Source organism: Panthera tigris, chromosome F3, assembly GCF_018350195.1.
Source record: "Panthera tigris isolate Pti1 chromosome F3, P.tigris_Pti1_mat1.1, whole genome shotgun sequence".
In the NCBI taxonomy this organism is placed as follows: Eukaryota; Metazoa; Chordata; class Mammalia; order Carnivora; family Felidae; genus Panthera; species Panthera tigris.
Genome location: NC_056678.1, coordinates 43,035,399 through 43,041,828, shown reverse-complemented (window position 1 = coordinate 43,041,828; position 6,430 = coordinate 43,035,399). Strand labels below are relative to the sequence as shown.

At 44.8% G+C, this 6,430-nt stretch overlaps 1 non-coding gene across 1 annotated transcript; it reads left to right on the top strand.

Moving 5' to 3' along the window:
- Nucleotides 1-677: 677 nt before the first annotated feature.
- On the top strand, nucleotides 678-750 carry TRNAN-GUU. Its single transcript has one exon. It is a non-coding gene; the product is annotated as a tRNA-Asn (tRNA).
- The last annotated feature ends 5,680 nt before the right edge of the window (nucleotides 751-6,430 follow it).

The following is a 6,430-nucleotide window of genomic DNA, read 5'->3' as shown; positions in this document are numbered from 1 at the left end:
GAGGGAGCAGGCAGGCAGAGAGGGCCTCACAGGGAGAAACTGAGCGTCAAAGTCGATCAGAACTCCAGATTTTATTCTTAGTGTGATGGGGCTGCCATCACACTAAGCTTTTGAGGAAGGGACTGCAGTGCTCCAATTTACATTTTAAAAAGGTCATTCTGGCTGCTGTTTGAAGCAGGACTGGATGACTAGATGCAGCAGAGATGGTCCCTGCAGAGAAGGTCTCTGCGGGAGTCTAGGAGGGAGGTGATAGTGTGGGGATGGTGAGAAGAGTCAATTTGGGATAGAGAGTTGGTGAATTTCAAAGTAGTGCTGACAGGATTTGCTGATGGATTAGATGTGGAGTTGAGAGGAAGTGAGGGTGACTCCTGAATTTAGGGCCTTGGCAGCTAGGTGAGGAGGACTGGGGGCATTACAGATCATGGGGAAGATGGGCCTGGGGGAGCTAAATTAAGAGTTTTATTTTGGGGGAGCGCCTGGGTGGCTCAGTCAGTAAGTGTCTGACTCTTGGTTTCAGCTCAGGGCATAATCTCATGGTTCCTGAGATCAAGGCCCGAGACATGCTCTGCACTGTGAGTGCAGAGCCTGCTTGGGATTCTCTCTCCCTCTCTCTCTGCCCTTCCCCACCCCCTCAAAATAAATGAACATTTAAAAAAAAAAAAAAAAAAGACTTGGGTGCATGGCTGGCTCAGTGGGTAGAGCATGTGACTGTTGATCTCAGGGTCATGAGTTCGAGCCCCATGTTGGGCATGGAGCCTACTTAATAAATAAAATTATTTTTTTAAAAAAGTTTTGTTTTGATCATGATAAAGTTGAGATGTGTGGACATCCACGTGGTGAGGCAGGAGAGTGGAATCTGAAGCTCATGGGTGAGGTCAGTCTAGAGTTTAGGTCATCAGCATAGGTTGAGATCACCTAGATTAGAGAGGCTAGAAAAAAAAAGATATGGGTGGACTGAGCTCTGATACAGGCCAACATTCAGAGGAGCCACTGGAACTGTAGGGAAACCAGGGGAGTGGCGTCATGGGGGCACAAAGAAAAGTTCCGTCGGTACCCCAGGGCTGCTGTAACAATGCGCCACCGACTGGTGGCTCAAACAACGAATGAATTTGCTCACAGGTCTAGAGGCTAGAAGGCCAAGATCCAGGGGTTGGCAGAGTTGGTGCCTTCTGCGGGTTGACAGGGAGAATTTATTCCATGCCTCTTCCAGCTTCTCATGGATTGCCGGAAGTCGTTCACATTCCTTGACTTGTTGGGGCATCACCCCAATCTCTGCCTTCGTGTTCACATGGTGTTCACAAGTACATGTGTTTCATGCATGTGTGTCTGTGTCCAAAATTAGCCTTTGTATAAGGACACAATCAGATTAGATTAGACCCACCCAATGACCTCATCTTAACTTGCGAAGGCCCTATTTCCAAACAAGGTCTCATTCACAAGTACTGTGGGATGAGGACCTTCAATATCTTTTAGGGGGACACAGTTCAACCCACAGTAGTCAGAGGCTTGGACTTGGCAAATGTTCCTGGCAACCTTGATAAAGGCTGTTTGAGTGGTGGGGACAAAGCCCACATTGGAGGAGGTGGAAGAGAGAAGAGGTCATGACAAAGTAGAGACCATGACCGTAGGTGACGCTCGAGAAACTTTGCTGTAGTGCTGCAGAAATTTGGAGGGCACGAATCTGAGAGAGTTTTGTTCATTTTTAAGATGGGTGATACTAACTGCATGTGAGTGTTCTAGAAGCTTGAGAGAGACAATTATAGGTTACAAGAAAGAGGGGCGAAGGAAGGCTGGAATTCCTTCCGTAGACACAGAGGGACAGGATCCAGGAGGCTTCTTTTCTTTTTCTTTTTTTTTCTTTTTGAGATAGAGGGAATGTTTTTTTTTTTAAATTATTTTTTAGAGTTTACTTATTTTTTGATGGAGAGAGAGAGAGAGAGCAGGGGAGGGCAGAGAGAGAGGGAGACACAGAATCCGAAGCAGGCTCGAGGCTCTGAGCTGTCAGCACAGAGCCCGACGCGGGGCTCGAACTCATGGAGTGTGAGATCATGACCTGAGCCGAAGTCAGACACTTAACTAACTGAGCCACCCAGGCGCCCCCAGGAGGCTTCTTTTCTTGTTACGGGATTGAAGGCAGAGTATGTGGGTCCAAATGCTGGAAGATGGGTGGATTTAGTGGTGGAAAGGTGAGGTTGTTTATGTCCAATTGTGTCTGGTTTCTCAATGAAGTATGAGGTGTGACCGTAAGCTGAGGATGTGTATTTAAGGGAATGCTGGAAATTGGAAGAAATTGTGAAACAGTCTCAGAGTGTGGGAGAAACAAAGCTGGAACTATGAACTGTCGTAGGAATGCCCGGCACTGATGAAATTTGTGGTCACAGATACAAAGCAAGTCAGTCGGTGCTGCTGAGTGCTTTTCCTCGGCCATGGTTAGCTGAGTGCGTAGATTAAGAACAAGTGGGTAGTTGAGTTCAACTAGGGTTGGGATTTTGCCAGCGAAGAGCAAGAGAATGAAGTGTCTTTGCAGTGGGTTAGTTTTTGATACTGGATCGTGGAATTCACGCTGGGTAAGGAGGGAAGCGAAGGAGGGCAAGAAATCACAACAGAAGTGGAAACGGCAGTGGTGTGGAGGTTTCCAGGGGTTGGTAAGTCGCTGAATAGGGATACGGGGCAGTGAGCTGGGAAGATGGCAGGTGGTGACCACGTGAAGTGTGGGATACTTAGAAGTGAGATCTTGGAGGTGGTGCTGGCAGACGAAGTCAAAAGCTGTAGACCCTCTGCCTCAGGCCCGCAAAATCTTTTAAAATGAACATAATCAACTGAGGTTTAAACCTCACCTTCTGCCAAAGTGCCAGTCAGCTTGCCAGTCCAAGGACTTCTTGTCCTCACCAGCACACCTACAGCTACGGCAACACTTTGTTATCTTGGTGTCCAGAGCTACCCTCCCTCCACCCTCTGGCTGATAGCAGGCTCGAGGAAGCTGGTTTACACTTTATTTTCCTGTAGGGACTGACAGGGCTAAGTCACACATTCTTACAGGTTTTGATGCTTTAGGACTGTGTTTTTTTTTCCCCTTTAGAACAACTTCCAAGGTAGGGAGAATCAAATTATATATTCAAGGACTAGATGGGGAAGGGGAGGCTCATTCAAGAAAGCTCTAAGGGGCGCCTGGGTGGCTCAGTCGGTCAAGCCTCAGACTTTGGCTCAGGTCATGATCTCATGGTTTGTGGGTTCGAGTCCCGCATCCCACTCTGCGCTGATAGTGCAGAATCTGCTGGGATTCTCTCTCTCTGCCCCTCCCCCACTTGTGCTTTCTGTCTCTCTCTCTCAAAATAAATAAATAAACTTAGAAAAACTAAGTGGAAAAGGGGTGCCTGGGTGGCTCGGTGAGTGAAACGTCCGACTTCGGCTCAAGTCATGATCTCACCACTCGCGAGTTCGAGCCCCGCGTTGGGCTCTGTGCTGACAGCTCAGAGCCTGGAGCCTGCTTGGGATTCTGTGTCCCTCTCTTTCTAACCCTCCCCCACTTCCACTCTGTCTCTCTTGCTCTCAAAAAATAAACAAACACTAAAAAAATAGAAAAAAGAAAAAGCTTTAAGAAAACTTTTGGGGGGACATGTGGTGTTAGCCACAAAGTCAACAGTGGAAAACAAAAGGCTTAGCCATAAGGAAGATGCTGTTATTTTAAAAGTTTTTTATTTATTTATTTAAATAAATAAAGTTCATTTATTTATTTTGAGAAAGAGAGAGAGAGAGAGAGGGAAAACACCCGTGGGGGAAAGACAGAGAAGGAGAGAGGGAGAGAGAGAATCCCAAGCAGGCTCTACGCTGTCAGCACAGACCCCCATGTGGGGCTCGAACCTCCAAACTGTGAGATCATGACCCAAGCCAAAGTCAAGAGTCAGACTTTCTTTTTTTTACTAATTAAAAAAAATTTACATCCAAGGTCACTAGCATATGGTGCAACAATGATTTCAGCAGTAGGTTCCAGTGATTCATCCCCTACGTATAACTCCCAGTGCTCATCCCAACAAGTGTCCTCCTTCATGCCCCTTGCCCGTTCAGCCCCTCCCCTCACCCCCAACCCCTCCAGCCGCCCTGAGTTTGTTCTCCATATTCAAGAATCTCTTATGTTTTGTTCCCTCCCTGTTTTTGTATTATTTTCGCTTCCCTTCCCTTAGGGTCATCTGTTTTGTGTCTTAAATTCCTCATATGAGTGAAGTCACATGATATTGGTCTTTCTCTGACTCAAGAGTCGGACGTTTAACTGACTGAGCCACCCAGGCACCCCTGATGCTGTGGTTTTAGAGTATTAATACTTTTCCATTCATTCAGCAAACATTATTGGTCACCTATGATGTGCCAGCCAACATCTAGGTCAGTCATTCCCTAACTTTTTGGGCTCAGGATCCCTTTTACACTCTTAAAAATTATTGAAGACCCCAAGGAACTTTTATGTGTGTTATATACTTATCAATAGTTACTGTTCAAGGAGTCAGAATGAGGAATTTTTAAATATTCATTAAAAATAATAAACCCACTACATGTCAACGTAACACTTTTAATGAAAAATTATTTTTCAAAACAAAATGTAGCAAGAAGAGGGACATTGTTTTAGCAAGAAGAGGGACAATTGTTTTACTTTTTTTCCCCAAATGTTGTTAATATCTGGCTTGATAGAAGATAACTCGAATCTCCTATCTGTTTTTGCATTCCACGGGTTGCCAGATCACTTATCATGTATTTTCTAGAAGATACATGTCGAACGTACACTCATGAAAAAAATGAGAGTTAAAAAGGAAAATAACAGCTGCATATTATTATGAACATTATTTTGGCCTTGAGGGCCCCCTGAAAGGGTCTGAAAATGGGATCCCCGTGGGTGCCCAGATCATATTTTGCGAACCACTGGGCTAGGTATTGGGAAATCGCCCTCAAGGAGCTGAAACCAGCAGGAAAGAACATTTATAGGTGTATGTAGTGTAGCGTGTTAAGTGTTCAAGTAGTGTATAATAATATTGTTCTGACCGGGAAGGTCGACAAAGATTTCAAGAAGGGGTTGATGTTTGAGTTGGACCTTGAAGCATGAGTACTTATATAAGGGGGAGGAAGAGGGCTTTCTTGGCTGAGAAACAGCACACATAGAGGCAGGACACAAGTCCAAAGTTCTGGAGTATTAACACGCATGAATGGAAGTTACTGAAGAGAAGGCTGGCAAAGCATAGTGGGAGGACAGGCTGTACAGAGCCTTGATTGCGTAGGCCATGGGAAACCATTGTTAGCTGCTAAATCACAAGTATTAGCTGATGGTTATGCCCCTACTCTCTCTAGGCCAGGCACTGTATTAGGAATTTCATTCTCTCACCAACCTGTTGAAAGAGGAATTGTTAGTCTCACTTGACAACCAAGAAACTGAGGCTTCAAGTATTTAATTTTCATGCTTAGATCTCTTTTCTATTATTAACCTCCTATTAATACATTTTTTTCTGAAGTTCTTAGGATTAAAAATGAGATATTTCCAGAGCTATGGATAAGATAATAAGGGGTAAACCATAGAAACTGAGGACCTTTTAGATTCCTAGAAGGAAGTGGCTGTTCTTTGAACAGTCCCATTGAAGCAGGAAGAGCAGCTGGCTTCCTCCTGGTTCCTGAAAGATCTTTCCGCAGTCCCTAAGTGCTTAAAATTGCCACACTCCGTCTGTAATAGATTTTTTTTTTTTTTAATTTCAGAGGTGTCATTGAAAAACTTTTAGCAGAAAAAAGAAATGAACTAAGGAGAATTAAATATAGCAATTATAATAGACAAAATTTTTTCAAAGGATAACGGTCCGTGTGTCCTTTACATGCTGTATCCTGCGGTTCTGGGCGGCTCAGGACATAAATAGGACTTGAATGTGTTGCCTCCTGGGAAGCATATAAGAGAGTCAACACCTCCAAGGACTACGTTTCTTTCCTCCTCTGCAACTTCAGTTTGCCTCTCCTGAAAGGGGACAGTCTAATAGGGCACCACCTAAGAAACAAGAGTTCACATTTTCGTGGGGAGATGTATGTGGATTAGATACTGAAAGCTGGGTCGTAGGCAAAGCTAAGTAGTGATTCAGAAACTCGAAAACCGAAAGGGCACGAATGCATAAGAATGATTCATTTTTCCCTTACGATTTTGCACTCATTATCCACTCCAAATTATTAGTGTCTTAACACCAGACGTGTATTTACACAGTATTGTCAATTCTTATTATACTAAGATCTCATGCTGACGATCTACTTAGCACTCAATACAGGAACCCCGATATATGCAAGCCTAAGGTAAGGGTACACACTTGGGTGTGTATTAGGACCTTAAGAGGGCTTCCGGGAATTGTCGGGTTATCTGGCAAAGTCCCCTTTCGCCCAAAGGACTGGGTGGGGCTGGGGGGCACCGGGGCGGGGC